General features: G+C 53.1%; 1 protein-coding gene across 1 annotated transcript in view; it reads left to right on the top strand.

Moving 5' to 3' along the window:
• The first annotated feature begins 1,255 nt into the window (after positions 1-1,255).
• RAB7A (RAB7A, member RAS oncogene family) overlaps positions 1,256-15,919 on the top strand; it is a 48,391-nt gene continuing 33,727 nt past the window's right edge. The window contains exon 1 of the mRNA XM_056129335.1: positions 1,256-1,443. The gene's annotated coding sequence lies outside the window, so the exon portion shown is untranslated. The remainder of the gene's footprint in view (positions 1,444-15,919) is intronic.

Genomic DNA, 15,919 nt, shown 5'->3' with positions numbered 1-15,919 from the left:
TGCCTTGCACGCGGCCGACCTGGGTTCGATTCCCAGCATCCCCCAGTGCCCTGAGCACTGCCAGGAGTAACTTCTGAGTACAGAGCCAGGAGCAACCCCTGTGCATCGCTACGTATGACCCAAAAAGCAAAAAAAAAAAAAAAAGAAAGAAAAGAAAAAAAGTATAGCGAGGGTATTCTGGGAATCAAATTGGCCTGGTGCACAAGTTTTAGCCCTCTGTACTACCTCCCAGTCCCCCTTCCCCATGGGGGCTTCAGGCATTGAGATAAGTAAGGAATCTGGTGCCTGGAGCCTGTCCTATCTCTTGATAGTCCAGAGGACAGCTTTACTCATTTTTTCCCCTCTATTTTTGTGGTGTTGGGGCTCAAATCTGCAAATCACACGTTCAGAAGATCGTGCTTGCCCTCTGGGTCCATTTCTCCATCCTCTATTCCATCTACTTTGCCACTGAGTTGAGAGTCTTTGGCTTCCAGTTTCGTGGATTCTTTCCTCCGACAAAGTGTTCTGATAATGTCTAATTCACTTTTGTGCCTCTACCACGTTTCTACAGAAATGGTGCGGAGGTTTGCAGTCTACTAAAGCCCACACACCTTGCCTTCAGGCAGACCTGGTTTGCATAGTCTCCGCCACTCTAGGGCAAGAGACCTGAGCTTGCATCTCCGTTCCCTATTTGCAAAACGACAGAAACCGAGGGTCCTGAGCGTGCAGGTCAAGCGCCTTACCCGGAGTATCTCTCTCCGGCCCCAAGCAGTGTTTTTTTTTTAAGTGGTTAAAGCAAAGATAAACGGGGATGAGTCAAAGGTGTATGGGTGCACAGGGGATGCTCGGTAGATATAGGTGCCCTTCCGCACCTGCTGTACATTTGTCAAAGAACTAGGGTGTTGTCTGTCCCCACTCAGAGATCTCCCTGGGAAGGCTTTGTCCATCCTGAACGTCACGAGGCAACGCGGTAGAAACGCCCCACGACTGACCAGAACCTTCTGGAGAGGGACACCACCCTTAGCCTGTCTTCCGGGTGAGGGAAAAACCCGACGACTGCCTACACCTCCGCGTCGATGCCCAACATGGTGCCGCCCTGCTCCTCGTACGGAGCGCCAAGATGGCGGCCGCCGCCAGGAAGCGGCCATGTTTGCCCCACGTGACCCGGACTCCGGCCCGCGGCGGCCGGAACGTGACGCCCGGCGGGGGCGGGGAGGCTCCCGCGCAGCCTCGGCGTCGGACGTCTCGTGACAGGTACTTCCGGTCGGGGCGGCGGCGGTGGCGGAAGTGGGAGCGGAGCCGGAGTCTTGGCCATAAAGCCCGAGGCGGCGGCGGCGGCGGCGGCGTCGGAGGCTCGGAGAGCGCCCAGGAGCCGGCCGGACCCGCGACGTGGACTCGGCCCGCGCGCCCGCCCCCCCTGCTCGCACACCCTCGTCGGCGGGAGCCCCCCGCGCAGCGTCCGCGGTAAGCGGCGGGCTCGGCCCGGCCCCATCCCCCCCCCCTCCGCGGCCCGCGGCGGCCGGCCGGGCCCGGGGCCGCGCCCGGGTCAGAGGTCGCCGCCGCCAGCCCCCCGGCCGGGCGGTCGCCGCCGCCTCGTTGACAACTCGGCGCGCCGGGCCCGGTGACCGCTGGCCCCGGCCGCCCCGGGACGCGTGCGCGCGCGGGCGGCGCCGACCCTCCCCGCCCGGGTCCGCCCCGCGCCGCCGCCGACCCCGCGCCCACCCCTACCCCCCTCGGCGACCGCCGAGCCCGGGACCGGAGTCGGGTCACGTGGGCCGCGCCGGCCGCGCACACGCACGCGGGCCCCGCGAGCACCGTGTCCGGAGCGGCGCGTCCCGGCCGGCCGGCCAGCGCCGGAGAAGTTCTCAAACTTGGGGGGCCGCGGGCCGGGGGGCCGGCGTGTCGGGCACGCGCCTCCCGACCTCTGCTGGACGCGCCGTGGGCAGCCGGGAAGAGGGGGAGCCCCGAGAACCCAATAATAATAATGATGATAATAACGATAATAGCGATCGTGGGGCGCGCATTGTGTGCACCGCCGCGCGCGCGCCAGCCTCTTCCGCAGACTCCGGGGGTCGATTCTCAGACCTCCCAAGTGCCCGGGTAGTGCCCACTGGCGGAGAAGGGGCCAGTCTGGAGGACCGGAGAGGCTCGTTTAACGGAGGCCACCTGGCCAGGGAGGATGGATGTGGGGTGGCAGGCCCAGGCCGTCCGCCCTCGGGGCCCTGGGCCCGGCCTGCTGGTGGAAGTGACCAGAGATGCCCCGGAGACGGGGTGGGGGGGTTCTGTCTCCTGCCTCCTGTCCAGTGCGGTGGTTGGAAGCGGGGCTCTGCGCGCTGCCCTTGGGCCCTGCCGCCAGCTGTTGAGTCTGCAGCTGGGACGGGCTTGTAGGGTGGGAAGCGAGAGCTCTGTCCGCCCGGGACTTCGGGCGGGCTGGAAAGTTGGCCACCGCCGTCCCTCCGACGTGTGAGGTCTGGCAGCCCGGTCCGTGAACTTTGCCTGCAACCTTGAGCGGTCCGTGGTCAGCCGTTGGGTGCTTTCCTGTCGAAAATACTGTATGTGCTCTTTGGATGGCGAAGAACAGACCCTTGTCTTTCTCCTTGTGACTTAAGGCAGCTGATTTGCCCGCATGACTTCTGGTCCCTGGATTAATGAAGTCTCCTGTTAGCCGGTGCCCTCCCGCAGCCTTGGGGGTCCCGATCTGAATCTGGGATCTGGGTAGGAGCCGTGAGGAGCCGCCCCCGCTGAAGCTGAGAACTCAGGACGTGTTGTTTTAGAACTTCCTTTGCTGGTTAGGGATGAGCCATGTGAGTAATTAGGCTGGTAGCCTCAAAGAATGTTTCCAGTTCAGAGAAGAGCAATTGGTGAACACCGTTCCGACATTCATCAGATGTTTTTGAGTGGCTCCCATATACCAGGCATTACTGGATATTGACTCAGGGAGATAGGCATGGGTCCTGTCCTCAAGGAATTTTAAATGGTGAGTATTCATAGCCAGGAATTCTGTTGTGGAATGGCTTGGCTCTCAGCAAATTGGGATTTTTTTGTTTGTTTGTTTTGGGCCATACCCTGCGAGGCTCAGGGGTTGCTTCTGGCTCGGCACTCAGGAATTACTTGTGCTAGTGTCGGGACCGTCTGGGATGCTGGGGATCGAACCCAGGTCCGCGGCATGCAAGGCGGACTGCCTGCCCTCTCTGCTATCACTCTGGTCCCTAACTTGAGATTTTGGGGAAGAGGAGTTTGGGGAGTGGGGGCAGCCTTCCCAGCATTGCTTGGGGACTCCAGGGACCTCACTGACAATTCTCAGTCAGCCAGAGGAGCAGTTCAGAACAAGGCCCTGAGGAGGTGGTGCCACCTGGGCCCTGTGGCATTGAGATGTTCAGGCTTCCTGGGAGTGCTGGGAGCCTCCAAAGCGGCACCTGGTGATGCTCAGGGGACCATTTGGTGCCTGAAATCAAATCTGGATCCAGGGCTTGCCTTGCGTGCAGCCAACCTGGATTCTCCTTGGTACACCCAAACCCTGCCAGGAGTGAGCCCTGAGCACCGTGGGGTGTGGCCCAAAAAAACAAAATCAAAACAAATTCTGGTGGGGCTCAACCGCCTCGGGCCCCTGGAAAGTGGAGTTACTAATCCAGTCTCTTGGTGTGACTAATTTGAAGGTTTGGCTCACTTGGGGTTGGTGGCGTGAGAGCCAAGCCCGGCAGTGCTCAGAAGATGCCTCCTGCATCTCCTGGGGGCCTCCCGGGTGCAAAAGCACATTGTGACCTTAGCCACAGAATTTGTATAGTTTGCTTTTGAAAAGAGCAATTCTAGAGAGGATCATATTACAGTTTCTAATTGATCAGTCTTTGAATTGTAACCTTCAGTACTAAATTTGTTTCTTTTATTCTTGTGGCTTTTTTTGGGGGGGGGGGGATCTTTGTAATTGCCATTTTGTACTGTAAGCATCATTTGTTATCTTGCTCCAGCTAGGCATTCTTTGGCACACTGGATTTCTTTTTTCTTCAACTGATGAGGAAAGTTTGTGGTTCCTCCTAGTCACAGACCCGAGTCATCTCTGACGGAAACCTCTGATGCCCCTCCCCGTGACGACTCCGACCCACCTCCTTTAACAGGGGCTGTCCCGGGGCTTCCCAAGCTGCCCAAGCATGGCAGGGAGGGCATTTGCCCTGCATGCGACTGACCTGGGTTCGATCCCCATCATCCCATATGGTCCCCTGAGCATCGCCCGGTGTGCCCCCCCCCAAAAAAAAAAAGTGGCCATGATATGGGGGCTGCAGTTCAGTGGTTAAGCTCTGGCCTTGTGTGTAGGAGGCAAATTTGAACTCTAGCGCACCAAAAAGATCAGTGGGTCGTGAGTTTTGCCTTGGTGGTGGAACAGCATGAATAAACAAACAGAAGGGTGGAATGTAGAAGACACTTTTAAAAATAGCTTTATAGGTCTGTTCCTCCAGGTAATTATTAGCAACCACTTGTGCCTGTGTGTACAGCCCAGACAGCCTTGCCTGAGTCCTCCCAACTGCACAATCAGAGTCCTGCTTTAGGGCCGGCTCTGGCTTTGAATCTGATTCTCGATCCCTCTGCCAAGTGAAGCCAAAAAAAATTAAATAGATAAAAAGAAAGCTTTATATAAATGTGCGTGCATGTGTAGGCATTTCATTTACGTGGTTCACATTGTGTTCTGGCGTGTATATGTTTTAGGGGTGCTGTGTTCCCACACTCCTCCACTGCAGTGCCAGCATCTCCCACCACGTGCTTGGGACTCCTCATACCCCTGGCCCCCCACCCGTTTACTATTTTGGCTTTTGAAAAATCTCCAGAGAGAGGCACTCAGAAAAAAAAAAAGAAAGAAATCTGCCGTTACATTTTGTATTTTACTTTCTGTAACAAGCCTAAACTGCATCTGTGACCAACCTTACCATCGTTTGTGAGATTTACCGTCATTCCTGCCATGAATTGTCTTAATTCTCCCTCTGTGAGGCAGTGCCCATGGCTGAGGGTTTTCAGGGAGTCCGGACGAGGTTTTCTGAGGGAAGGAGGCGCAGCCTGAGTAACGCTGCTGAGTGATTCCCTGACACTGATGTCATCCTCTGGAGCTCTGGAAATCACATCTGTGTGTGGCACCCCCTACACACACACACACACACACACACACACACACACACACAGACAGGATCCCGGAGCACTGGGCTCTTTCCTCTCCCTTTGGCGGTCACTGCTGAGCCCTCACCGCCCTTTCCTGCGAGTGTGTCCTGTGTGCTCCGTTTCTCATTGTCGTTGCCTGCAGAGATGTTTACAGTGTGTGGTTCTCTTAAGTTGTTTGTTCTCACACCTTCCCTGTGATCTCGGCCTTGTCCTTCCCATCCAGGGTATCAAACCGGGGGGAGGGGGAGAACCAAGACAAAATCCAGGTGGATTTCTGTGTGAAAGGTTCTCGATGGTGACTGTGGCCTGTGGGGTCTTGAATCGAAGGTGAAAGTGGTGTGGTGGGTGAAATCAGAACTGGCTTCGCGGTGTCTCCAGCTAGTTTCAATTTTAGTACTCCCAGGCTGTGATTTCAAAAACAAATGCAAGAATAGCTACTTGCAAAATGTCTCTGTGGGGGAGGACGAGAGCTGGGGAGTTGGTTCCAGTGGTGACATGCTGTATCGGCCTTTTCGTTTGCCTGGAGATGTGCTCGGTCGGCGCGGGCCGGCTCTGGCTCGGTGCTGGTGATGTCATCACTGCCGTGACCATGAGGCTGAGGCTGTTTCCTGGTTGTCTGGACTGCTTGCCTGGGGACAGGGCAGCCCTGCAGAAGGGCTTTCAGGGAGCCGGGGAGTGTCACCTTGGCAGGCTCCAAGACAGGCTGTTGTGAGCGGTTTGGGGCGAGGGCTTCGGGAAGGGTCTCCTGGCTCTCAAGTGTAGACAGTGACCACTTGCTGGCCTTTCTCCAGGGAGCCAGTTCATGCCAGGATCCTGAATCATTACTGTGAAGGGACTGGTTGCACCGCTGCTGGCCTATCCTTGGGGGCAATTTCAATTAAAAAGTTATTTTCCATTTGATGAGCGTTTCAGTTTTTATTTTTATTTTAGTTTCTGGGGCCACATCCACCAGTGCTCAGGGTTTATTCCTGGTTCTGTTCTCAAGGATCACTCCTGGTGAGGCTCGGGAAGGAGGGGGAATGCCCTATGGGGTGCTAGGGATCAAAATCCAGGCCAGCCCCCCACACACCATGCAAGGCCAGTACCCTTCCTGCTGAACTATCTGTCCAGCCCAAAAGTTTCAGTTTCTAGTTGTTTGACAGTACATGACAAAGGTCCTCTGAGCTAACTTAAGAAACCCAGTTATAACAGACTTAATGAAAACCAAAAAAGAAACCCAGCTCTTAGATATTATGGTTGTCACTCTACCCAAACAATTCTCTGAGCACTTAGAAATCTAGGGCCCCTTCCCCCCAGGTTATGCTGGATCATCTTGGCAGTTCACAGGTTACAAGCACTCTTGGGCCAGAGAGGGAATGTGGGGGTTTAGCCACTTGTATTTCTGACACATGCGGCCCCCAGCACTGGCAGGAGTGACTCCTGAGCACTGCCAGCTGTGACCTTAAGAAAACTGAAATGAGCCCCCTTTAATTCCATTGATCTTGTACAGTTTGGTTGGTGGTTATGAAAGAGCTTGAATGTTTTGTGGGAACTTTCCTATACAGTATTTGCCTTTTAATGCTTTTTTTTTTTTGGCGGGGGGAGGGCGGGGGTCGTGGCACAGCTGTTGTAGGGGTTCTCCTGACTCTGACTCCAGGCCCATCTCCTGCTGTGCTGGGGCGGGCCATATGGAATGCCGAAGATTGAAACCAGGTTGGCCGCCTGCACGGCAAAGGCCCTCCGGTGGGACTGTGGCTCCAGCCCGTCTTTTGCTTCTTGTAGGTAGCCGTGTGGCGCTTGCAGCTTCCACAGGGCCTCCGCGGCCCCCGCTCTGGAGGGTGGGGGTGTTGGTGGCCGCAGCTCTTCTGCCTTCTGGTATGCTGGTGGGCTCTGCTCTGCTGTGGGGTAGCAGTGCCGGCCTCGGGAGTTCTAGCCCTAGACAAACCGGTATTTCTTCCCTTTTTTTTAAATTTATTTTATAAAGTAGTTCACAATACTTGATTGTATTTAATATTCAAACACCAGTCCCACCACCATGACACCTTCCATCTTTATATTTTGGGTGTTTCCATCCTGAACCCCAATCCCTGCCCCAAAGCAGAACTGAAATAATATGTTTTGGATTGTTATGAAAAACCACTGAAAGTGCTACAAAAAAATAAATCCTTAGAGGAAAGAGTGTGAAGATTGTTGTATTTCACCCAGGGGCCATTAAGCCCCTTTTCGTGTAAGTGCCACATCTGGAGCTGGAGAGATAGTGCCAAGGATAAGGTGCTTGCCTCCGGTGTGATTGTAGCTGTGGCCCTGGTTTGAATGCCAGCACCACCAGGTGGTATACTTAAAAAAATCTTTTTTTTTTAAAGGGCCAGAGTGATAGTACAGTGTGGGGCATTTACCTCGCACATACCTGACCCAAGTTTGATCCCTAGCATCCCGTATGGTCCTGAGCACTGCCCGGTATGGCCCAAAAATCGGAGGTGGGGGGGAAGCTGTTGGAGACTGGGGAAATGACCCAAGGGCTGGAGGCACAAGCTCTGCATATGGGAGCCCTGGGTTGATCCCTAGAAGCTCATGTCCCTGGAGCACTGCTAGGTGAGGCCTCCCCCCCAAAAAAAATTGGAGAATTTTCAATAATTTAGATGTCCCTTTGTATGCCCCCTTTAAGACACCCATCCTCTCGGGTCATGAGTCCGTTAAAAAACACTTCTGTGATTTTCCTCTTACAAATAAAAATGGTGGTGGTCAGGGGTCTCTCCCAGAAGTCCTCAGGAGTGGAGTGCTGGGATTTGTACCTGGGTTTCCCAGATGCTTACTAGCCCCGGCACTGTACGAATGCCTGACTTGGCTATGCCCAACATGGCCATTGTGTGAAAGGATTTGTAGAGTATGTACTCTGCACATGAGGTTTCTGTCGTGGTTTTGTTTGGGGACCACACCCAGTGGTATTTAGGGGCTGCTCCTGGTGGTGCTCAAGAAACACCACCTGGGCCAGGACCCTGCATGTAAAGGATGAGGAGGGGGGAAGGGGAGGGAGAGAGGGGAGGTAGCTTGTAGTTTGTGACTGTTGGTAATAGGGCTGCATGATTCTCTGGTGTATAACCTCTGATACATACATTTTTTATGAAGTTAATATTGAGGAGGATGAAGACCGACCTGAGTTTCAGGGTTGGAATCCGTGTCCACTAACATGTCAAAAAATTCCCAGATTGGGTGAATTAGAAAAGAGTGATCTGGGCCAGAGCGATTGTATCATGGGTAGGACTTTTGCCTTGCACTTGGCTGACATGGGTTTGATTTCCCCAGCACCCATATGGTTCCCTGAGCTCAGAGCCAGGAGTATCCCTGAGCACAGCCAGATTCACCCCCCACCCTCCCCCCCAAAAAAAATTAATCTTGGGGTTGGAGCAATAGTAGAGTGGGTTGATCCCCTGAGCATGGCTAGGAGTGATCCCTGAGCACAGAGCCAGGAGTAAGGCCAGAGCGTTGTAGGGTGTTGGCCAAAAACAAGGACAAGGAAGGAGGAAATTTTATTGTACCTCTCCCCCCCCCAGGAAAGAGCTCAGTGAGGGGTGAGCTCTGTGTGTACAAGGAACCAGGTTCTGTCCTTGACACCTGCTCATCCCCTAACCCCGCACACCCTGGATGTGGCCCTTTTCGGCCCCTAGTGGTGCCCAGCACAGCTGGGCCTGACCACTGCACCCTCCTGCCTGGCTCACTGAGGACTGCAGGGCGTGGTCCTGAGCCCAGCCTGGGAGGTCCCCTTCCCCCACCCCCTCTGTAAAGGTTGTTCTACCAGCTTACGCTCCACCAGCAGTGTAGGGCTGTTCCGATACTCACATCTTGGCCAACTCTTGTTATTTGTTTTCGGCCTTTTTCCTTACCAATGTGGGCGCTCCTTGAGGGACACGGAAGTTGTTTCTGGGGCAAAATATGTTAACTTTGTGTTTAGAATCTGGGCCTCTTTCTGTTGGTGAAATTGGTTCCACAGTGTCTTGTGAGCTTTAAACCTGAGCTGGCAGTCAGTGGCTTCGTTCAGGCTTTTCTTTGTTCTGGCATGTTAGGCAGTAATGATTCTGGGCCAGAGCATCAGGACCTTGGGTCTGGCACTTGCCTTGCATACAGCCGACTTGGGTTTGGTCCCCAGCACCCCGTAGGGTCCCCTGAGCCCGCCAGGAGTAGGCCCTGAGCACCCCTCCAGGTGTGCCCCAAATTTTTAAAAAATAAATAAAAATAAAAGGAAAACTGAATTCCCTCCTATGCCTGGTAGAGGTAGGTCTGTTTTACACCTACACTGACCTCCTGGGCTGGAGCGATAGCACAGCAGGTAGGGCGTTTGCCTTGCACGCTGCCAACACGGCCGACCCGAGTTTGATTCCTCTGCCCCTCTCAGCAAGCCTGGCAAGCTACTGAGAGTATCTCGCCCGCACGGCAAAGCCTGGCAGGCTCCCCGTGACGTATTCAATATGCCAGACACAGTAACAACAGTCTCACGATGGAGACGTTACTGGGCCCGCTCGAGCAAATTGATGAACAACGGGAGGACAGTGACAGTGACCGCCCTCTTAAAATACTAGTTGGTGTTTGTCCTGTAGCTTTCTGGCTCTTTGATCTCGAGTTTTGATTCTGCTCTTTCAAACTTAGTTTGGTTTAAGTTGATTCCTTTGTCCCCTACTCTCAGTTCCTGGAGGGCCGGGATGAGTCATTCTTTAAGATTCATGTTGAAGTATTACTCAAATTAAGTTTAAAGTACTTAGAGTTGTGACTTTGCACTGGTGGTGGTTATGTTGGGGTGGCACCTTGGGGCCCACTGTGCTCAGGGCTTATCCTGGTAGGGCTCGGGATCCTGATGTCGTGCCGGGGATCGAACCCAAGTGAGCCACATGCGAGGTGAGCACCCTCCTGGCGTCACTATTGCCTGGACCCTAACATTGCACCTTGGAAGTTCTACTCTAAGGAACACTGCGGGGCTGTCGGGTAGAAGGAGGTGAGTGGGGGAGGCACCTACTCTCGCCTTGCAGGTGCCTGTGGCAGCCACAACCTGGGTTCAAATCCCTGCCCCCACGGCCGAGGCCCCAAAGCACCTCTGGAGAAAGAGAAGAAAACACTGCTTGGGAGCCACAGGGACAGTCAAATTAGAGCACGGGAGGTTTCGGAATCGTAAAAACCAGGCAGGCGAGGGCACTAAAAATAACTTAGAGAAATTACATCTATAGTTGTCGGTTCTCTGGATTACTTGAACACTGAGTGAATTTCAGATGGGTTGATAGGAAAGGGGAAGCCTGCGACACTGTCGCAGTTGGCAGCCGTGCGGTATGCTTTCACGGCTGGAGGGCCTGCTGGCACTGGGGGTGTAGGGGCAGCCCTCCGGCACGCTGGGCGGGACGTGTTGCAGAGTGATGCCCTGGGCTGAGCCGAGGCCGTCCTGAGCTGACCTGGTGGGGCGAGGAGCGCCTCAGAGGCAGTTTGCCTTCAGGAACACACAGTGAGAGATGAGGGGCCACCCGCCCTGCGGCGCAGGTACCGGTAACTCTTGGGGTGCGGCTTGCCCAGGTTCCCTCCCGAGCGTCTCCACAGTCAGTGTGGGCGAGTTCCACATCCAGGCCTGTGTGCCACCGGCCCTTTGGGTGTGGCTTAAGGGCCCCCTCACTCCCGGTTTGTTTTGTTTCTTGTTTTGTGGGCACCTGGCGATGCTCAGGGCTTCCTCCTGGGTCTGCGCTCAGGGATCAGTCCGGGGGGGACTTCCAGGGGGACCGTATGTGGTGCTGGGGATTGAACCCGGGTGAACTGCGCAAGGCAAGCATCTTAGCTGCTGTGCTCTCTCTCCAGTCCCTCCGACCCCTCCTATTTTTAAAGAACATGAGGGGCAGGGTACAGAGGGGAGATTGGATGTGGCTGGCCTGGTTCAGTCCCTAACATCCCATGTGATCAATTCCTGAGTACAATGCCAGGAGTATCCCCTGAGTATTGCAGGTGTGGCAACCCCGAGCACCCCCCCCAAAAAAAACCCCCCAAAGTACCAAAAGATGAAGCGCCGTTTCAGGGGAGTGGGCTGGAGGAGAGGTAGTTGATTCCGTTTCCGCTTCAGCCAGACGACCCACCGTGGGCTGCTCTTCAGCATACGAACACTCTTAATGGGTAAAATGTTTGGGATGATCTAGAGTTGATATCGAAAGCTTGGAGTGTTGAGAACAGTTCTTGTTGTTGTGTTCCAGCTGCTTTCCAGTCTGTCTCCCACCCCAGCCCTCCCCGCAAAACACACAAAACCATCAACAACAACAAAACACCATCAGCTCGGTCTGTCCCTATAAACTCTTCTTTGCTACATTTAGAAAACTTGATGGGCAGCACTTGATTGCCTGGGTTGGCCAGGAGTGTCCCTGAGCATAGAGCCAGGGAGGAAGCCCTGAGCATTGTCTGGTGTGGCCCAAAATCCGGAAAAGGAAAAGACGAAAACAGAGAACTTGAGAAAGGCAGAAGTATCATACTTTTGCTGAGGGCCAGAGAGGTGGCTGGCGTGCAGTGATGCTTTTGCATGTGGGGATCCGGAGCGAATCTGTTTATCTGGTCTGCAGACTCCTCTTACTGAGTCTTGCTTTCCAGGAAACGTGCTTCTTTTTGACGTAGCCTCAGTTTTTCCCTCTGGCATGAATGTGATCCTTGAAACTAAGAGTCTGCATGAGCAGTTTCTGCATTTTTATGGAGCTCATCCCTGGTTGTTGCGCCTTCGCAGCTTGAGGCCTCACCTCTTTCCAGATGAGGAAACGGCCTCCGAGGACAGCACTCCGGCCTTGGGCGAGGCCAGACTGGTTCAGCACGTGTCTCCGGAGTACCAGGCCGACTTTACTTACCTCCCCACGCCAGTCCAACCACCATTACACCTTCCTTCCACTTTTCCTCCACCGTTGTCTCCGTTTTCTCCAATTTTCCCAACCACTCCTTAAGCCTGCCCCCATGTCTGGCCCTTAATAATTTGTATAACACTGTTGGTTATCAATAATTTGCTAAGAGAATGAGCAAAAACATGTTCCTTAGAAGAAAGTGAGTGAAGATCGTTGTGTCCCCCTTGAAGTCACTAAGCCCTCGTGTGAGATTACCGCGTGTGGTGACAGGTTCAGCCCTCTGTGAGGTTTCGTCACCCAGATTGGTTGCCTTCTGTGTTATGTCCCATCGCTCTGGTGCTGGGTGCTGGCAGGCTCGCTTTCACCCCTTGCCTCCTTTTCTGGTTTTTTGGCCACACCTTGCTGTTCCTGGGTTGGCCCCGGGGGTCATTCTCGGTGGTGCTTGGGGGACTCTCCCATGCCCGTGGCTGGGCACCAGCCTGCTCTGATCTCTCTCTCTCTCTCTCTCGCTCTCTCTCTCTCTCTCTCCCCCCCCCCCCCCCCCGGTTCTCTTCCCCCTTTTTTTTTTGTCCTCAAGAACTTTTCTTATTCGACCTTTGGCTTTTGGTAATACTGCAGTGGCTTTTGCAGTGAAACTTGCCAGTTAGACCTCTCAGAGCTCACAAGTCTTTTGGCCGCCCACAAGCCACGTCTTCATGGAGTCCTGGCCATTCACTTATGATGCTGCCATTCACTGCTAGGAGGCTTGTCGTTTGTTTGTTTGTTTGTTTGTTTGGGGTCACAGTGCTTGCTTTACTCCAAGACCTGCTCCTGGCTCTGCAGTCAGGAATCACTCCTGGTGGTGCTCTGGGGATCATATGGGACACTGGGGATTGAACCTGGGCTGGCCACGTGCAAGGCAAGTGCCGTCCCAGCCGTACTCTCATTCCTGTCTTGACTGTCTTTCTTTAAAAGGATTTCTTTCTAGGGCCACAGCTGAGAGGTAGTAGTACAGCCAGTGGAGTGTTTGCCATGCACCACATTACTGACTTGGGTTTGAGCCCCAGCTTGCCAGAGCTGATCCCTGAGCAAAGACCCAAGAGTAAGTCCTGATCACTGCCAGGTAGCACTGTAGCACTGTCCTCCCGTTGCTCATCGATTTGCTCAAGCGGGCCCAGTAACGTCTCCATTGTGAGACTTGTTACTGTGTTTGGCATATTGAATACGTCACGGGGAGCTTGCCAGGCTTTGCCGTGAGAGCGAAATACTCTTGGTAGCTTGCTGGGCTTTCCAAGAGGGGCGGAGGAATCGAACCCGGCCAGCCCCTCACAAGGCAAATGCCCTACCTGGCTGTGCACTGCCAGTTGTGGCCACCAATAAAAACAAACAAAAAAGCATTTCATTCTGTCACTGAAGCAGTATGGAAGTGGTTCTTTTTATTTATTTAATTTTCTAAATCACCATGAAATCACAAAGTTAATTATGGTTGGGTTTCAGGCATATGTATATTTCAACACCAGTTCCTTCACCAGTGCAGTGTCCACTTCCCTGGGATTCTTAAAGGGAATGATTCTCCATCATCTGGGTATCTCAGTGCCTGCTAGCCCAGCACACTGGGCTGGGGACTCTTGCTCTGGAGTCTCCCGGAGGTGCTGGGGGCTGCACTTGGGCCTCCTCCATGCAGGACATGGGCTTCAGCCCTCGGACTCTTCCTCATCATAGATTTTTGTATTTAAATAGGATGAGGATTATTGAGAATTGATGTTCTTTATGACCTTTTGTGTTTTTTTTGGAGCCACACCCAGCACTGCTCAGGGCTTACTCCTGGCTCTGCACTCAGGAATTACTCTTGGCAGAGCCTGGGGGACCATGTGGGATTCCAGGGATCGAACCCGGGTGGGCCACATGCAGGGCAAATGCCCTACCCATTGTACTATCTCTCTGGCCCTTTATGACCTGTTGATCCCTGCCACAGGACGTTCCTGCAGACTTGCAGTGGTAGTGGACCAGAGGTTGACCAGCCCTGGTGCATCTTACTCTTCTGTAACTGACTTTTCTCCAGCAGTGCTTGGGATCTCAGTGGTGCTGAGGCGGCTGTATAGTGCTCGGGATGAAACTCTGGGTCCAGGGGACTGGAGAGATAGCACAGCGGGTAGGGTGTTTGCCTTGCACGCGGCCAACCTGGGTTCGATTCCCAGCATCCCATAGGGTCCCCTGAGCACCGCCAGGAGTAACTCCTATACATTGCCGGGTGTGACCCAAAAAAAAAAAGAAAAAGAAAAAGAAACTCTGGGTCCTCTGTATACCAGACATACTCACCAGCCCTTGGGGCTTCTCCCTGGCTCTGTAATTTGGTTTTCAGAATTTTTCTTCTCCTTGAGGGGAGTTTCAGTGCCACACCTAATTGTACTAAGGGCTGCTCCCTGCTCTGCTGGGGGCGGGGAGGAGGGGGTCGCTTCCACCAGTGCTCAGTAACAGTCCTGCGGCCATGCGGTGCTGGGATCAATCAAACCAAGGTCAGCCGTGTGTATTCATGCATGCCAAACGCCTTACCCTGTAAGGCTGTTCCAGCCCTGTTGTTTAAAGCCGTGACTATGTTTCCTTGTCAGTGTATACTGTTCTTCAGGACTCTGACATTGCATTCTCCATTGTGTAACAATTCCTCTGAGCATTTTGGTTCCTTCTCATTTTTTCTTAGAGAAAATTGTTTAATGTTTATCGTCATCCATTTATCTGATCCTTTCCCTAAGATACCGTGGTTTGACATACCTAAAATTTGGTATTCATTGTTATACTGCCTTCAGGAACTATGTGTGCCTTAATATTTGTGTAGTTAGAGAATTCTATTTATGTAGTTGCCAATTGTTAATTTCTTAAATGGTTGCCAATTTAAATAGTGGGGAAATTTCAAATGTTGTCTCATTGTTCGGTGTTTCCATTTCTTTGATGAATGGATTGGGAATAAAAGAAAATTAACCTTGCGTTCTTCCTTTTGTGAATGGACTCGAGCTCTGACGCCCAACTGAGGTGTTTTTATTATTATCATTTATTTTTTGCTTGTTGAGCCACACCCAGCGATGCTCAGGAGTTACCCTGGCTCTGCACTCAGGAGTTACTCCTGGTGGTGCTTGGGGGACCTGATGGGATGCTGGGGATCGAACCCAGGTTGTCCGTGTGCAGGGCAAACGCCCTACCCACGGTACTGTCGCTCTGGCCTGTGAGGTTTATTTTAACACACGTGAGTTCTGCATGTTGTGTAGCAAGGCTGTCTTGGACTGACTGGAGTGATAGCGGGTAGGGTGCTTGGCCGACTGCCGCTGACTCCCTAACACCCCATGTGGCCCCCCAAGCACTGCTGGGGGTGACCTTCCCCGAGAGAAGAGAGAAAGAATATCTGTCTTTTTTCATGTTGCACACGTTTGGCTTGTGTCTCAAGTTTGGCTAATGGTGTGTTTTTAGAGTATAGAAAACTTGGTTTTGTCGGATTTGTTGCTTTGATTTTCTGGGTTTCATTTTCCACGTCTTCTCCATCATCTCAGGGCTATAAGACATGGTTTCTGTCGAGGGTGTGTGATCCCAGGATCTTCACAAATGCCGTCATCCCAGCACTTCACTAAACTATACTCACCCTTTCCTGACTCCCAAGTGTTGTGGGGGTTTTTTGTGGGCTTTTTTTTTAATCACACACTGATTTCCCACCTACAGGTATCTTTTTTTAACTTCTCTGTTTCAGTCTTTGTCCCTGGAACAGTGTCACTGTTTGCTTCTGCTTTGTAATACATTACATAGTACAAAGATAGGCTAGGCAGTTTCTTTTTTTTCTTTCCTCTTTTTCTTTCGGGTTTGGACCATATCCAGCAATACTCAGGGGCATTCCTGCTCTGTGCTCAGGGATCCCTCCTAGTGGTGCTGTGGACCGAACTGGGTCTGCACCTTAACAACCCTGTGCTATCTCTCTGGTCCCTCTTCCATTCCCTTTTCCATCCCTCCCCTCCTTTCCC

The sequence above is a fragment of the Sorex fumeus genome, unplaced genomic scaffold (assembly GCF_029834395.1).
Source record: "Sorex fumeus unplaced genomic scaffold, SorFum_2.1 ptg000072l, whole genome shotgun sequence".
Taxonomy (NCBI): Eukaryota; Metazoa; Chordata; class Mammalia; order Eulipotyphla; family Soricidae; genus Sorex; species Sorex fumeus.
Note: the sequence above shows the minus strand (reverse complement) of the source record. Positions and strands in the feature narration are given on the sequence as shown.